General features: G+C 33.7%; 1 protein-coding gene across 8 annotated transcripts in view; it reads left to right on the top strand.

The window, feature by feature from the left end:
• LOC136828045 (uncharacterized) overlaps window positions 1–18,360 on the top strand; it is a 423,623-nt gene that overhangs the window by 342,180 nt on the left and 63,083 nt on the right. Inside the window, exon 1 of one of the 8 annotated variants that reach the window (XM_067085731.1) lies at window positions 8,856–9,164. The exons of 6 other annotated variants lie outside the window; for them this stretch is intronic. The gene's annotated coding sequence lies outside the window, so the exon portion shown is untranslated. Of the gene's footprint in view, window positions 1–8,855; window positions 9,165–18,360 lie in introns of those variants that run through there. One more of the 8 variants, XM_067085730.1, reaches the window with a different exon arrangement.

Genomic DNA, 18,360 nt, shown 5'->3' with positions numbered 1-18,360 from the left:
GATAAATAATGTTGGTTTCAACCTCCCACCACGGACCCCACACTGCAGCAGTAACTGATCATGATACAGAGCCAGTGATTTTTCATCGCCCCGGGAGGGACGCGAACCAGCGACATCTGAGTGGAATTCCACGACACAAACCACTATACCAGCTGACCAGCAACTAGAACTGACTAGGCCGTACTGATCAGAAGACAAATTGAATTAGGACGATGTTGCCAAACGTTCCACATTCCTCTTTTATACGAAACTGGTACCTCGCTGGCGAGTGGCTTTTCATGGCACAGTTGTTTCATCCCTTGACGCTTTTTATAATAATACATACACACAATAATACACACACACAATAATAATAATATTGAAACAGACTGGGCGATTGATGCCGTTAATTATTATTTTCTTCCGAAACATAATAATAATAATAATAATAGTTTTTGTGGAGGTGATGAGGTAACTCTCCGTATTCGTCATTTATAATGAAGTTAGGTCATATCAGAGTTAGTTTCTCCCCTCATTTTCACCACCCTAAAGTTCCCCAGAGCCAATTGTCCCTTTTCTGGAACTCCCGGTGTTAATTTCACCGAGTTTCATGTTTTGCTAAGTTATAACATATCTCAATTGACTGACATTTTTATTTTCTGGGTTTTCAAAGCCAACTGTTCAATATTCACATTCTTCTTTACTGATTTCACACATCTCTTGAATAGGAAAGCGAAGTCTTCAGGAGACTCTCCCAACCTCCACTTGTTTTTCTTAATGATAAGAAGTTATTCAGTATAAGGCATCTACTTATACTAATACTATGACACATTTGTCGAAAATGATAGAGGTTAGAAGGTCGATTAATTTATATTTGTATTAATAATGCGTTCATGTATGTTTACGTAATGATATATGTGGGCAAGGGTCAGCTTATTGAGTAGTATATATATATATATATATATATATATATATATATATATATATGCATATATATTATTATTGATATTATATTATTATATATACATTTATTGACACACACACACACATATATATATATATATATATATATATATATATATATATATATATATATGTGTGTGTGTGTGTGTGTGTGTGTGTGTGTGTGTGTGTGTGTATATGAATTTTTATCACATCAATTGCTGTGGAGTTCTGTATTGGTGGTTCGTGTCTATGAGACGACGAACTTCTTATCAACTATAATTCCTTCGGTTTACAGATGTATAGATATATTATTTCCCAGTTAGAGCGAATTATATATATATATATATATATGATTATTATCACTTTGTACGTGATTCATTTATCACACCTGTGGTAATGTGTGATATATATATATATATATATACATATATTATTATATATATATATTATTATATATCATATATATTTATATATATATATATATATATATATATATATATATATATATATATGTGTGTGTGTATTTATTTTACACTTCACAAAATGGATTCCTTGCGAAAACTCTTCCCAAAAATCCTTCAAATTTAGCTCTGAATTTCCCTCGTTCTCCACGACGAATCATCTTCTGAGGAAGACGATTTCTGACGAAGAGCGAGGAACATTAAACTCCATTTACTTTTTTCCCCCAACCTCTTTTACTTCTCCTTCATTTACTCTTTTTTCCTTTTTTTTATTCTTTCTTTGAGGATTCTCTTCAAAAGGGACCTTTTATCATTTACCCTCGTGGCTGTTAGCGTCCGTGTCAGCTTCTGCGCTGATGTCAGCTCAAGGTGATCGAAACATCTTCATGAGAACTGTCATGCCTGTGGTGTTGTTGTTGCTCTTGTTGTTCTTACTGTTGTTGTTAGTATTGTTGTTGCTTGGTTGTTTTTGTTGTATTGTTTTTGTCTGGGTGTTGTTGTTGCTGTTGGTTTATTATTATTTATGTTGGTACTATGATTGCTGCTGTTGTTGTTGTTTTTTGTGTTGTTGTTTGGTTGTTTTGGTTGTATTGTTTTTGTTTGATTGTTGGTTTATTTTTATTTATGTTAGTGCTATGATTGTTTTTGTTGTTGTTGTTAGTATTGTTTTTGCTTGATTGTATTTGTTTAGGTGTTGTTGGTTTATTATTACTTTTGTTAGTGCTGTGATTGTTGCTGTTGTTGTTTTTGTGTATTGCTAGTATTGTTTTTGCTTGTTTGTTTTTGTTTGGGTGTTGTTGTTGTTGGGTTTATTATTATTTATATTAATACTGTGATTGTTGATGTTGCTGTTTTTGTGTTGCAGCATTGTTTTGCTTGGTTGTTTTTGTTTGGGTATTGTTGTTGTTGGCTTATTATTATTATTTATGTTAGTACTGTGTTTGTTACTACCGTTGTTGTTTTTGTGTTGTTACTATTGATTTTGCTTTGTTGTTTTTGTTGTATTGATTTTGTTTGGGTGTTGTTGTTAACTTATCAGTGTTTATGTTAGTACTGTGATCATTATCCTCACTATCAGTCTAATCTTTTATTATTATTAATTCGACGTTATTGTTGTTTATTTTATTTTCGTTACTTATTATTGCCGGTTTTGTTGTTTTATGTTGTTGTAATGTTTTGATCATTTTGTTTTCGTTCAGTTGGTTAGTCGCTGCCTTTGTTATTCTTGTGATTGTAGTGACTAATGATAAGGACTGACCACGCTTGCAAGAGCAGCCTGTATAGATGTCATTATTGTGTTATTTTAATTTGCATTATTACAGAACTAGAGTAAAAAGAAAATAGTTGTGTAAGACATACTAATGCAAAGAACAGAATAAATTAAATGAATAAAGTCAAATTAAAAATAAACGAATAATGAATGAAATACGATAACAGCATGAGAAAATGAACAAGAAATAGAAGAAACTAGAATAAGAACAATAAAAAAAAAGAAAAAAGATAATGAGGAAAATTCACCGATAAAAGAATTAAAAGAACGAGGCAGAACAGAAGAATAGAAGAAACGTGAAGGAGCTAGAATAAGAATAATAAAAAAAAAGTAAAACGGTGATGAGTAAAATTCACTGATTAAAAAAATTAAAAGAACGAGGCAGAACAGATGAATAGGAGAAACGTGAAGAAGTATAAGAAAATACATCATCAAACTGTAAGAAGATAATGATTTTTACGAAGGATTTGAATGAAGGAACTGAAGAAAAGGAAGAAAATCAAAGAAAAAAGAAGAAAATCAGGGGAGGGGAGGAGGAGGAGTCGTGCTGTTTCACGATGTATGACGATGACAAAGTAGCGATGGTCATGTTCTTTATTTCTTTTTTTTTTTTTTTTTGTACCCCTTTTTTCCTAGCTTTTATCGAGGTTCCTTTCGTAATGGCATTCCTTTTGGGCGAAGGATGGCTGGCAGCGCTGGAGGACGTCAGCGTAATTTATTTCTAATACAATGTGTAGGACGTTTTCGGTCGGTCGGTCGAGGGGCCTCTCCTTCCCTTCCTTTCCGAAGCGCTGCGGAGAATGTGGACGCGGTTGGATGTTGATTGTGTACGTGCGCGCGCGCACACACACACACACACACACACACACACACATATATATATATATATATATATATAATATGTGATTGTAATAGCCACAATGCCCCCTTAACTTCTCGAATTCTTCGCGCTTTTTTGGATACGCTTTTCACTACGAAGTTAATAGGGCATTGTGGCTATTGCAATTACATATGTATCTGGTAAAAAGTGACCAGTAGATACACACACACACACACACACATATTACACACACACACATATATATATATATATATATATATATATATATATATATATATATATATATATATATATATATATATATATTATATATATATATATATATATATGAAATATAAAAGTAATATGTCGTACTTTTCATAAATGTTGGGTAAAATCCGCAATGAAATTCCCGTTACAAAACAGAGAGCATTCAAAATATATATGTACAAAGCTTATAGCTTTCGTTGGACAAAAGCTATTCGTAAGCTTTGTACGTATGTATTTTGAATACACTTTTTGCAACAGGAGTTTCATTGTGGAATTAACCTCACACACATATATTCATATATATATATATATATATATATATATATATATATATATATATATATATATATATATATATATATATCTCACGGGGACATCCAGGAAAAAGCATCGAAACATAATCACAGTTTATTGAGGCCGAGGGCGTTTTGGAATGTCACATTGCATTGTGTATGTAAGTGCGTGTGCTTGTGAGTGTGTATGTTTGTGTGAGCATGCGTATCGGAATCTACTTCCATATTATATTCACAAACGCAGCTACACATTAAGCCATTTTCGTCCTGGTATCGAGGCCATTGATATTGTCCGGCGAGGCTTTTTGCCTCGTTAGCTGAAAGCATTCGGAGAATGAATAACTACAGGAAATATCTGTAAGGTGCCGAGTACAGGCACAAGAGTCCTCTGTAACTAGCGTCGAGGCATCGCGGGAATACAAAGCAGATGTTTCTCGGCGTCAAGAAGCGGCTTCGTCTTTTGAAGAATGTCGTAGGAATGTCCATTCTTTCTTTCTTTTTCAACTCATTTTTTTTTTCTTGTTTAATGTTTGTACTTATGGCGTCGAGTTGGTCCAGAACTGCCGAGATTCGATAAGATCTTTGATTAGGCTGTTTTCATTTTGATCATGTTCGGGGAGTGAACTTCGGTATCGATGGATCAGAATAGCTAAAATATCATATGGTCTTTTTTTTAAGCTATTTTCTTTATTTTGTTTAAATTTGTAAGTTGAAATCGATGCAGTCTAGAATAGCCGAGATTTGCTGGAGATTTTTCTGACGTTTATTTTTTATCTTCTTGAGTTTTTGTTTTACTCTGTCTGTTTAGTTTTCTGAAAAGAAAACTATTGTGCCGACTTTGTCTGTCCGTCCGCACTTTTCTCTGTCCGCACTTTTTCTGCCCGCCCTCAGATCTTAAAAACTACTTAGGCTAGAGGGCTGCAAATTAGTATGTTGATCATCCACCCTCCAATCACCAAACAACCAAATTGCAGCCCCTAGCCTCAGTAGTTTTTATTTCTTTAAGGTTAAGTTAGCCATAATCGTATGTCTGGTGCAACGATATAGGCCAGGCTACCACCGGGCCGTAGTTAAAAACTATCCGCGTAGACGCGGCTCATACAGCATTATGCCGAGACCACCGAAAGATAGATCTATTTTCGGTGGCCTTGATTATACGTTGTACAGAAAACTCGATTGCGCCGAAGAAACTTCGGCGCATTTTTTACTTGATTTTGTTTTATTTTCATTCAGAATGTCAAGAGGCACTAGATTCTTATGGATTTACCTCCCTGGTCAGTCTGGCGTCGATAACCATTGTCTTTGCGACGTCGGGTATCCTAAAATATAAGTTAAAATCTCAGTCCAGCTGTTTCATAAACACTGGTTTGTGGACTGGAAAAGGAATATGTTGCTTCTTCTGATTTTGTTGTTGTTGTAGTTGTTTTTGCAGTCATGTGCCACCATTAGTATAATTGTGAACGTCAGTTTCTGTGGTTCCTTATGTTTTGGACGTGTAATCTTTTGCCTCCACCTTAGTCACTGAGTAAAGTGCGCGCGCGCGCGCTTGTGTTTGTGTGTGGGTTTGAGAAGTATCTTCAGTTATTAATGTACTTCTCAGTCAATTTGAAGTCTGATATAAAATCCTGGAGCGTAGTTTCAACAACTGTCATCCATAAGTGAAGTTTTGCGTCTCTCTCAAACTCCAGTGTTAATATTTCAGTGAAGCATATGGTATTTCCTCCTATAAGTATATACCATGAGCTGCTGCTAATCTCATAAGGTTAGGTTTCATATAAAACATGTATATATATATAGTATAAAACATATATATATATATATATATATATATATATATATATATATATATATATATATATATATATATATATTTATATATATGTATATATATATATATATATATATATATATATAAATATGTATATGTGTGTTGTATATATATGTTTATGTATATATATACATATAGTATATGTATAATATATATAAAGTCTTTGGTTGCATTAAATCCCAATTGGAAAAAATATATATCTGGTTTCATTCGTTTGTAAATAAAAATTGAATATATTCTCGCCTCAGATAGATAAGTTTGTGGGGCTGACAACTTCATCCCCAAAAATTGCTGGGAATCTTGAAGGTAACACCTTCTAGAACCATCCCTTCTAATGCGAAAATGGACTTAAAGAAAAAATATAATATGGAATGTGCGATCATTTAAGAATGTAATTTTTTTGACAATTCATTCTCTTGACTCATCACTGAAAATGCGTTGTGTAATTTGCATGTTCAAGAGCCTACAGAGAACAGTGATCTCTATTTGTTTATAGTTATGAGATTTGAATTAGTATAATTGAGGTCTTGTCTCCATGAAACGTTATTTGGTTCTGTCAGATGTCCTCGTGTTTCCTAGGAGGAAGGTTTAGTTTGGTCCTCCATCTGAGATTAAAATAGCATTATATATATATATATATATATATATATATATATATATATATATATATATATATATATATATATATATATAATATATATATAAATATAAATATATATATATATATATATATATATATATAAACACAATTCGTTGTACTTTGTTCTTGTCCTAACTATCATCATGACTTAAAACTCATGTAATATAAAAAAAGAATTCTCACAGATATCTGACAAACTTTAAAAGAAGTTTTTTTCCCCATCAACTACTGCAGACATCTACTCCATCCACGCCTCAAAAATGTAACGTTATAAGCGAATCTTTTTACGACAAATTTTCTCATGAACTTTATTTTTTTTTTCTTCCAAAGAGGCAGCAACATAGCTCCAACGTAAAGAAAAGGTATTACAACATCATTTGCTAATTCTTTACTTCGTTCCCTTTTCTCCCGGATCACGCGCGCAGCTACGAATCGTGAGTCACTGAAAACTTTCAGAAACGAATTTCTCTCCTGGTACTAAGCTACGCGTAGGTTTTCTTCTTCTTCTTGTTCTTCTTCTTCTTCTTCTTCTTATTGTTCTTTCTTCTTTCTAACCTAATCCTCTGCCTTCTTCTTCTTCTTTACTTCTTCTTCTCTTCTTCTGCCACTTCTTCTACCTCTTTCTTCCTCCTCTTCTTCTAATGTTTTTGTTTCTTCTTCTTTCTTCTGCTTTTATTCTTCTTTAAGGCTGCCTCTTCTTCTTTCTAATCGTTTTTCTTTTTTTTCTTATTTTTCTTTCTTCTTCTTCTTCTGCTTATTCTTCTTCCTGCTAATGCCTCTTCTTCTTCTTTCTTCTACTTTCTTCTTCCTCCTTGCTCCTCTTCTTCTTCTTCTTTCTTCTTCTTCTTCTTCTTCTTCTTCTTCTTCTTCTTCTTCTTCTCTGAATATTATTACCTTCCACTCTCTGGCTATTATTAACGTGATAGTGATTCCTCGTTTCTGCTGTGCCAACGTCCTTTCTTTTCTTAATATAGTTACCGTTACCTCTTAAGGCTCTGACACTCGTGATTCTCTCCTCAAGGCACTTTGAATTTTCGTCCCTTGGCTGACATTTATCGAGCACGTTTTGGTAACGGGATTAGGTCGACTTCTTATGCAGAGCTTTTTTCAGTAATTGTGTATTAGTAATTTATATCTGTGAGTTCCGATACCGAGTTGTATATTTATTGTTTTTATTTTTTCTAGCAATTCTTTTTCGTAAAATACCTTGTCATAAAATGCTTAGTTTAACTGAAGGTGCATAAAATTTCAGTATCTTTGGTAATTATTCATGATAATATCTATACTCAAATAGAGCAAATTCAAGCTTTTCCCAGAAAATATATTTCCCGTAGGGAGGTAGTGTCGTCAGTGCACCTCATGCGGTGCACTGTAGGCATGATGATTATTTGCAGCGTGCCTTCGGCCCTAGCTGCAACCCGCTTTTCATTCCTTTTACTTGTACCCTTACTTTCATATTCTCTTTCTTCCATCTTGTTTCCACCCTCTTCTAACAATTGATTCATAGTGCAACCGCGAAGTTTTCCTCCTGTTACACCTTTCAAACATTTTACTGTCAATTTCCGTTTCAGCGCTGAATGACCTCATACGTCCCAATGCTTGGCCTTTGGCCAAATTCTGTGTTCTGTATTCTCTATATTAAAAAAGTTATTATATATTCATATTTATCCAAAATTTTGCAATTTCCAAATGAGTCAATAGCAACTTATATACAAAAGTCTACGGGTTTTTATTACCATGCTTCACTACACAACCAAAGGCCATCCCGTTGCTTGAATGCAAGCATACACACACATACATACACATACTCATATGCTAACTTACACTCCTCTGTGTATAGACACATGTGTCTCCTGTATTGTATGTATTCATGCATGTAGTTATGTATTTGTGTACGCAAGTTATATATGTGCGTATCATGTGATGGTCAAGTTCGTGAATTAGTAGGCTACGCAATTCAGTGTATTATACGAGCATAGACATTTAAGATCCATTTTCAGCTAGTGATGCTAATTTTCTTTTCTGTTTTTGCGTCCTCGTTAATTATTGTTTTTTTTCTTCTTTATTTATTGTACATCTCCCTACCTCTTTCGTCACTGTCGCTCCTTTCCTATCCCCCGCCACAATCTTTTCCACATCTTCCCCATTCCTTTTAGGAGATACATTGAGTAGGACCTGTCTCATTGCTACGACTTTGTTCCCAGCTGAGCCCCGAGAAGAGAGAGAGAGAGAGAGAGAGAGAGAGAGAGAGAGAGAGAGATTCACAGTGGGCTACCTCGGCCTAGCTGCGTAAACCCGCGAATCGGCAACCCGAGGCTAAGCGACGTCTGGTCACTCCATTCCTTGCTCACATTACCGTTCTGGACCCGACAGCGAACGCACGTTGGTTAAGCGTTCTCCCGTTCTTCCTCTTCTTCCATATCACTCTCGCGAAGTCTGTCTCGTCCTCCCTTTCTCCCTCGTGTCCAAGGAGAAGGACTCTGTTACTCAAGATTGTTATTCGTGATTCGATTGTGTAACATTTCTGGTGTGATGAGGCCATGTGAATTAAAATGAGAATAGATACTGAGTGACCTTGTGTGAACTTCGTGACATTGAAGTGTTTTTTTTAGCGAGTTTGTTTTGGTCGGATTTAGAAGTTTGTTTACAAAATTGCCGGTAAGTGATACTCTGTTTTTTCCCGGGTCTTGTGTTTTTTGTGATTATCTACAGGAGCGTTTTGATCATTCTTTCATATAATGTTGGAGGTTTTGTATTTTTTTTTTTTTTTATTTCACGGAGCAAATATTATGGATATTTTTCTCTAAAAATGTGAATCAGATTAAAATGATTTAAAACTCTGTGCGTTAATATGATTATTTATTGAAATATATGAAATTAAGCTTTTCGTTTTCAACAATATTGATTCTTTGGAACAATTTACCAAAATATGCTTGACTTTGAAATCATTGCTTTTCAAGTGACACTTTCATCCAGAATTTATTTCAACTTCTTATGATCATTGAAAGCATACTATGTGAGAATTATATATGCGGTCTTTGAAGATTAGGATCAGTGCAGTAATGATAGATATATACTCAAAAACTGCTCGAGAAATAAAGTGAAATTATATAGTTTTGTTGACTTACGAGAATTTGTGGCCTTAAATTAACCGATACTTTACTCAGTTTTCCATTCAAATATGTCACGCAAAGTTTTACATTAATGTAAATGAGACCGTCATCATATGAAACGGAAGATTTGTTGTAGTAAACAACACATTAAATTTTCCTTTGCATTTTCATTGACAGTCCATATTATGGTCTTGCTATTCATGAATAAGCATAAATATATATAAAGTTATCAGTGGAATAACCATTCAAGTGAATAGTTATTAGGTTGAATAGTTACCTAGGTCGATGTTTCAGTGACAACTAATGTTGTCACATCAGTGTGTGTTTAGATATTATTCAATCAGCAGAATTATTATTTCAGTTAAGCAGTTTCAATAGGGCTCATCGTTCGTTAGAAGTGATTATTCGCCAAATTATCATTTCTGGAATTGGTTTATTTTGTCTATTGTGTTAGTCTTTTTCTGTCGTCGCCTTCCTTGTCATGTTACATAGTTCTCTTTGTAAATTATATAGTGTATATATATATATATATATATATATATATATATATATATATATATATATATATATATGTTATTAAAATTGTTGTTGATTAATTAATCATCATTTCCTTTCGATAATCAAAAACTACTACGCGCTCTAATCAGATTTTAAGACAACACTACTCATTTTTTGTGATGAAAGTGTGATTAACTGTGCGAATATATATTCTAGTATTGACTGTTATGCTGTGAATTCTGGCACGGTAGTTTCTGATTCTGCAGTGGAATCGAATCTTATTTTTTTCCCTTTTTTTTGTAGAAGTCTCTCTCGATATCAACTGGAATGCTGCCAATTCGTTCCAGTGATACGGGTCGTTGGTCACATCCTCACCATTTCGAAAGTTTTTTTTTTTTTTGGTTAATCGATTTTTTTCTTTTTCGGTCGAGTTGTTTTACGTGATTTCCGATATAATTTCTCGATATTATTAATATTGAAAAGTGTTTGCATGAAGGAAATTTGCTGGTGACGGTGAGATTTATTTTTCTAAGAAATTGTTTACTGAAGTTTGAAGACAGGCCTTGATTTTTATAACATACTAATAAACGTATCAACATATTGACACGCCAGTGATAAAGAAATGTTTAAAGTAATAAATGAAAGTCGAATTCTCATATAAAAATAATAAATATAAACAGTTTTTAAACTGTCATTCTGAAAGAACGCTTGATAATTCGATCAAACTCTCAATCTCCTAAGAAGCATTTACTGTAAACTACACTTGCAAAAGGGCATGGCATTTAAGTGGCTCGTTTTCATTCTCTCTCTCTCTCTCTCTCTCTCTCTCTCTCTCTCTTGAAGGTTTTATCGGTTAGAAACTTGTCAGTAGTGCATTGGTCAAATACTTTCCGATTAAATATACTCTCTCCATCGATATTTTGCCGTAAATCATCTCAAAGGACCAATCGTTTTAAATTGTATTCTCATGAAGTAATTTCTTATAGAATGGATTTTACAAGACCTGCAATTTAAGTGAATTTCTAATTACCTCTGGTTGTTTTCTTAAGAATTTTTTTGCTGTTGGATGTATATATTATTTTAAGAATAGTTGCATTTATCTATTTCATAATATCTGAATAATTTATGAAGACTTTGAGCTTAGTGAACTTCCTTGCAAATCAAGAAGAGTATGTAAAAGTTTCAGAATGTTGGTTTTATTTTTTTTAATTAATAATTTGCCAATTTTTTTTTTCCAAAGACTAGTATGCTAATTTGAAGTGCTGGTCTGAAGTAACACATGTTAAAATCAGAGTCTTGGGTCTATGTACGTTTTAAGTGAATTTCATATTTAAGAAATTTCTTTACTGGTGGTATTCAGAACCATTTGTGATTGAGAGTAATACCATATCTTTTTGTTGACAGACTGTGTCCTTGTAAAGCGCTAAAGTTAATTGATTAAAAACTTGAATTATATTAGATATCGATGACTGTTTTGTCAAAGATTTGTTAAATTCCTTCTACAAAAAATCATGATCTAGGAAGTTGTTTGTTAGTAAATGTTTGAATAATCATGGTGAACTTACGATTGCGTATGGATGTGAAAAAGTCTACGGGATTTTGTTTGTCAGGATTCAAAGTATTTTTATTACCGTTACTATTACGATTGGTGTCTGTATTGTTAATAGTGTTATTGTTATTGACATTTTCTTTTGAAAAATATGAATTACATTAAAAAAATGAGCTGTGTGTAACTGACAGGTTTACTTTATCCTCATAAAATTATTAAAATTATAAAAATTTGCAAAAGCATGGTCATTCAGATGTTTGTGGAGACATGTATTTGTTCGAAGAAAAAGAAAGAAAATATATGAAAGGCTGTGAACTTCTTATTCTTAGAACCTAGGCAAATTGAAGGTGACGAGTTGATATGACAGTGTAGTGCGTATTTTTGATTGATTTCTTAACCTGAAATCATTTAAATTTTAGATTCTCGGATCTTATTTCTCTCTCTCTCTCTCTCTCTCTCTCTCTCTTATAGTAGGACGTCTTCTTTATTAGATTTTGCGAATTTTTTAATACACGCTTTAAAATGAAAGGTTGAATTTTGTTGCTAAGATAACCTCTTATATACCTCTGTAAATAGTTCTTCTCTCTCTCTCTCTCTCTCTCTCTCTCTCTCTCTCTCTCTCTCTCTCTCTCTCTCTCTCTCTCCTCGGAAGGTTTCTTCTACACAAGATGTCTTTGCCTTTGTAGATTTTCTGAGCTTATAGATAATATGGCTGCCTAATAAGTACGGTATGTACGGTAATTTTGACTCATTTCAGTATCGCACAGTCGCTAATTTAATGCCCGAAAAATGGTTTCATTAAGCTTTGAATATTCGTTATTCATTTTTTGGGGTTTTTTTCCACCCCAGTGTTTTTTTCAGTTTTTCGTCGTTCTCGTACAAGAAATTATTCCATTACTTTTATCCTAATTTATCACATTTCTTACTCTTATATTCGTCACTGATTTTTGTTTTAATGCTTTTTGAGGTTAAGAGAGTTCGTAAAGATATTTCAGAGCGTCCCGAAAAAGCTGAGTTTTTTTGTTGTTTGTCAAGTAATCATTTGATTTTAATGTGTTTAAGAACAAGTCATGATTAGAGTTTCAATTTCTTCTGTATTTTCATCTGTCATACTTTGTCTTTTTATTTTTTGTTAGTTTACTCTGTTCTGCTGTTTATTTATCTGTGATTTTACTCATTTTGAATAACAATTATAATAATAACACAAATATTTTTTACATTTACATTACACCACTGAGGATTTCTTCACCATTTGAGTGTCTCATGCTATTATAAGATTTTTGAATAATAATAATAATAATAATAATAATAATAATAATAATAATAATAATAATAATAATAATTAATAATAAAGTGAAATTTAACGATATTTTCGTATTTTCGATGTCAAAACAAGTTCAGTAAATGAAGAGAAAAATTAGAAAACTACAATAATCTTACACCAGTATTCAGTAAGACGAGCAACCCACTGCCCTTAACTAGCCAAGCCTGAGGAGAACAAGTCGAAGGAAAAGAAAGGAAGAACAAATATAAAAAAATAAGAAGGCAGAAGAACGCAAAAATACTGTAATATAATCTCACATATTTAACTTCTCAGTTCCAGAGGTCCTTTATTCCTCACACGGCTGGACTGTGGTACAGTCTCCCTACTGAGGATGTAGCGCAACTGGAACTTTAGAAGTTCAAGCAGAACATGCAAGATGCATTACCTAATACTATTCTCCTTGCATTTTAATACATTTTTATCTATTTATTAATTTATTGTTTCTTTTTTAATAAGTGAGATCTCTTTCTGTATTTCCCTTTACCCTCCTCTTCTTCCTTATGAACACCATATTCTTTGGAAGCTTGAATTTCAAGCCAGTGGCCCGTGTGGGCTTGTTCCATATGAATAGGGTTCATCCTCTGAATAATAATAATAATAATTCCAAGTATCCTTGCTGGCGGCTTAAGGATGGGTCACAGTGAGGCGTGAGGACGAAGGAGCGAGATGATGGAGTGTATGTGGTTGTGTGTGCCGTGACATCAGGAGAAAGGATTATGTTTGGTAAAGAAAAGAAATGAAAGCTACTGCGAGTGTTGATCCTCCCGATAATCTTTCTCTCTCTCTCTCTCAACTGTAAATTTTGCTAATACACGTGATCTGTGAGTAACAAGATGAAGCGTTATTAGCGTTACAAGTGTTCACTAAATACTGAAATGAAAATTATCGGTAATACTACTACTATTATTATTATTATTATTATTATTATTATTATTATTATTACGACGGCCATGGCCGTGAAGACGATGATAGCAACTGCGTTTTAGTTAATGTGCATTGAATTGTGAGGATTCGTATCCAAATTTATGTAATCATATCAAGAACAAAAATATTTTCGATCATCATAGCAATGAAAAAAAAAACACACACACATATATATATGTATGTATGTATGTATATACTAAAATGTTCTTATACCTTTAAGCCCTTTTTCAAGCAGCCGTAACCGTTCTCGATCGATTTTGCATTGTGAGCGAAACTGCAGGTGCCAAAAGCAGTATTTATTTTTTGGTTAGTTTTGAACGTTTTGGTTCATTTTTCAATTATCTAAGAAACATGTCCAAATTTCCATTCATAAATCTGCATCCGTGAAAGCAAGGAGGTAACTGGAAGATATCATGAATTTGACGTTTATAGCTCCTTCTGTAAATAATTGCACCGGATTTTGAAGAAATGCACTTGCATACGATGATGACTCAAGAGGACTGAGGCATACTGCAAGCACAAGGCGGAGAGCGAATAACTCATTTAATGAGGATACAACGTTTACTTGGCAATGCTACAAGAATTTACAAAGGGTAGGTAAAGATGTAAATTTTTATGAAGGTAATATTAGTGTTCTAGTAGAAATTGATAAAATTGGCTCCTGCTAGGAGCAGGAAAATGAATGCTGATATTGTTGGTAAGAGTTGACTTCTATAGATATCACGTAGTAATAGATTTTAAAGTTGATGGTAAGGTTATTATATGGGTTTATTATAGAATTGCAAAATGAAGAGAACAACAGTTGAAAGAATCGGACAAGGCATTGGTTTGTTGCAAGGCGACGTTTATATCGTCACATGATGCGTCACAGAACAGGCAAAGAGATGAAAAGTTCACATACGTTTATTCAGGAATACGGTAGTACCTCTTGATTGTCGCTTTTTCTAAGCTGTAATGAAAACATCTTAATATGCCGTACATGACCATGTAAATGATGACCTGTGAAGATATATTTTATTAATTTATTGTCATTTATTATCATTTCTTTGGCAATATTTTGAATATGTTGGGCATTATCGGCAGTATACTCTTCCGAGTCTGTAGATGTCATTCCCGTAAACGCTGGACAAATTTGCTCTGTTTCCCGACGCAAACATCTCGACTGTCATTACTCCCATCTTGTCAATCTGTTTCCAGATCTTGTTTCCAGTCGCTCCCTTCTGTTACAAGATGGTCTTAACCTTTACCCTTATTTACTCGGTCTTCGAAGTCGCTCTTCAGATACAGATCTCTGGATACGGGCCTTCCAGGATTTAAAGTCTACTCCAAGCCTTCTTTTCCGCCATTCCAGCTTTCGTTAATTGTTTTTTTTTTTCCAGTACTTATTTAAGAACGAGTTATTATTATTATTATTATTATTATTATATTATTATTATTATTATCTGGTGTATCATGTCATCCTATTCTGACTGGAGTATTTTTATAGTGTGGGGTTCAGGTTTGCATCCTGCCTCCTTGGGGAGTCCATCACTTCTTCCTCACTATGTATGCTGTTCCTAGTCTTTGCTCTTCTGCATGAATCCTGAGCGCTACCTCTGGCTTCTAGTATTTCAGATTCCTTTTATTATTATTATTATTATTATTATTTATTCGAAATTATTATTATCAGTTCATATAGAACAAGCCCACACGGACCATTGAATTGAAATTCAAACTTCCAAAGAATATGGTGTTCATTCGAAAGAAGTAACAGAAGGTAATGGGAAATAAAAAAAAAAAATATTAGAAAGTTATTAGTTATTTGAAAATAGTGACACTGAAGTTCTTAGGCAAGTTCGGTAGAAGTGATCGGGTCCTTGCTTTTGCTGACAGTGTTGTAGTTTTTTCACAATAAAGATGTTTGATCGAAATAAAAAAAACGAAAGGCCATTGAGGGACCGAGTGATATCCACGGACCATCTTCTCATAGTGCTCTTCAGAAATTTGATTTTATCCAGTATATTTGGTCAAATTAAGAGATGCGCTTTTAGCATAACTTGTAAATGTTGAATCAGTTTCCTTTGATATGATCATTATTATTTTATATTAATGTATGATTATCTGGGACGTTCAAGAATATGTGCGATAAAAAGACTTGGAAGGTCGAGTGTTGTAGATTTGCTGGGAGAAGTTACTCTTAGTCCTTCTTAAGGGGAAATTATTATAGTTATTATTTACGATTGTGGTATCAATAGCAGCTGCTCAAGCAGCAGTAATAGTGGCCATGATTGATAAAATAAGGGAATCGTATTACTCAACAAGGTTAACTCTGCCTCACCTCACAACCCCCCCGCAAAAAAAAAAAAAAAATCGCAGTTTGAATTTCATTTTTCCTCAAACAGCGCATAATCTTTCACGCTCCTTTTTAACATAGCGTGCGCGGGGGTGACTGCTCTGTTGAAATCTGTTCCCTGGGAATGTAATTTCATATCGGCAGAGGCTGTTAGTGTTTCACGTGGTTATCCGAGTGTGTACAGGAGTTAGTTTGTTGAGACAAATTCCTTAAAATCCCGAACCTGATCCACACACCGTGACCAGAAGAATAAGGGAAGGGATGTGGATTTAGTGTCTCAAACGACGTGGTTCATTGTAAACCTCCCCCCACCCCACACACACACACAACTCCAGTGTATTCTTTTTTGTTAAGAAATATGTTTAAGTTTTGTTAATACCCATCGACACACACACATACACATATATATATATATACACACACACACACACACACATATATATATATATATATATATATATATATATATATATATATATATATATATATATATATATGTGTGTGTGTTTGTGTGTGTGCTAGTGTGGGTTGTGGATCATTTATGTATATAGTAATTATTTACATCAACAGTTGGCTGAAATTTGTCAAGCTCATGCTAGTGAGAGGGTTAACACCACGTGGATCATTTGTATCTGTGGCGGCCATACCTTATATAGGATTAGATAAGAACTAAGTTGGATGAGGATATATGAGTTGAAGATATATATATATATATATATATATATATATATATATATATATATATATATATATATATATATATATATATATATATATATATATATATATATATATATATATATATATATATATACACCTTAGAAGTTTATACATAAATATGTGTATATAATGACAAAGGAGTTAACATTTGCTGATGCGCATCTTTTAGTTTGCAAGACATTAGCCTGAAAACAGATATGTAACGATAAACTGAAGAAAAAAGCTAAAAATGAACAATTCCAGAAAACGCGAATATCCGTCAACACAAGATGCAGCGCATTTCGTTTGAGTCATGCAAGAAAAAACATTGAAATAATTCGCATAAATGTGAGGAGAAACGAGAAGAGATGATATAATGATGGAAAGGAGAAAGGGAGAAGAGAAGAGAATGAGTTGTGTGAGGCGCAGGCCCCCTGCGCGCGCGCATTCACTCGGAAAAATTGGAATGGAATGCAGTCATTTTGAGGGGAGGCGTTGTGCATGTGTCCGGTAACAAATGGATGCGGGTGGATGATGATGGTCGTCTAATTTTTCGTGTTTTTCTATATATATTTTTTTATATCTTTAGTTTTATTTTTCATTTTTTGTAATCCTGTCCAAGTAAATATTTGCCCGGTGGAGTTCCTCTTATTAGGCTATCTTGCTACCTTATTTAGGTATATGCTTGACTTTTATCCCGTTTTTAATCCTTGTTTGTGATCCTAATTAGGTATGTGCTTCCCACCCAACGGTTTTTAATCCTCTTGCGTAATCTCATTTAGTTATTTGCCTGACATCTGATCCTTATTTGCAGCCGTTTATACTTCCTTATTTAGTTATGGCTGGACGTTAGACGTGTTTTTTTTTTATCTTATTAAGTTTTGTGCTTACTCCTGTTAAACTTTGCTGTGTCCTTGTATTTTGCTTTATTTAGTTAGATGCTTGTATGTTGAATTCTTTGCTATGTAAGTGCGTTACCGTAATTAGGTACGCACTTGAAAATAAAACTCTTCCTTATATGTGACTATTCCAGGTATATCATTGACTGTTTGTGAGCTCATTGAGGTGCATTCTTGACTATGGAGAGTAAAAAAAGAAAAAAAACCTATGTTTGACGACTGAACATTTCATTTGTGAGAGAACTTATTGAGATATATGATTTACTGCGAAGCTTTTTTCTACGCTATGTATGGCTTTGATTAATCAAGTACTGCAATTGCTGGACCGTCGAACGATTTTATCTTAGTTTGCAAACTTTTTTGAGGTGCATTTTTTATTGGTTTTCCGTAAAAGAAAACTATTGAGATGGCTATTTGTCTGTCCGTCCGCACTTTTCCTGTCCGCCCTCAGATCTTTTAAACTTCCGAGGCTGAGGGGCTGCAAATTGGTATGTTCATCATCCACTCTCCAATCAT

The sequence above is a fragment of the Macrobrachium rosenbergii genome, chromosome 42, assembly GCF_040412425.1.
Source record: "Macrobrachium rosenbergii isolate ZJJX-2024 chromosome 42, ASM4041242v1, whole genome shotgun sequence".
Lineage (NCBI taxonomy): Eukaryota > Metazoa > Arthropoda > Malacostraca > Decapoda > Palaemonidae > Macrobrachium > Macrobrachium rosenbergii.
This window is presented reverse-complemented; position numbering and strand designations above follow the sequence as displayed.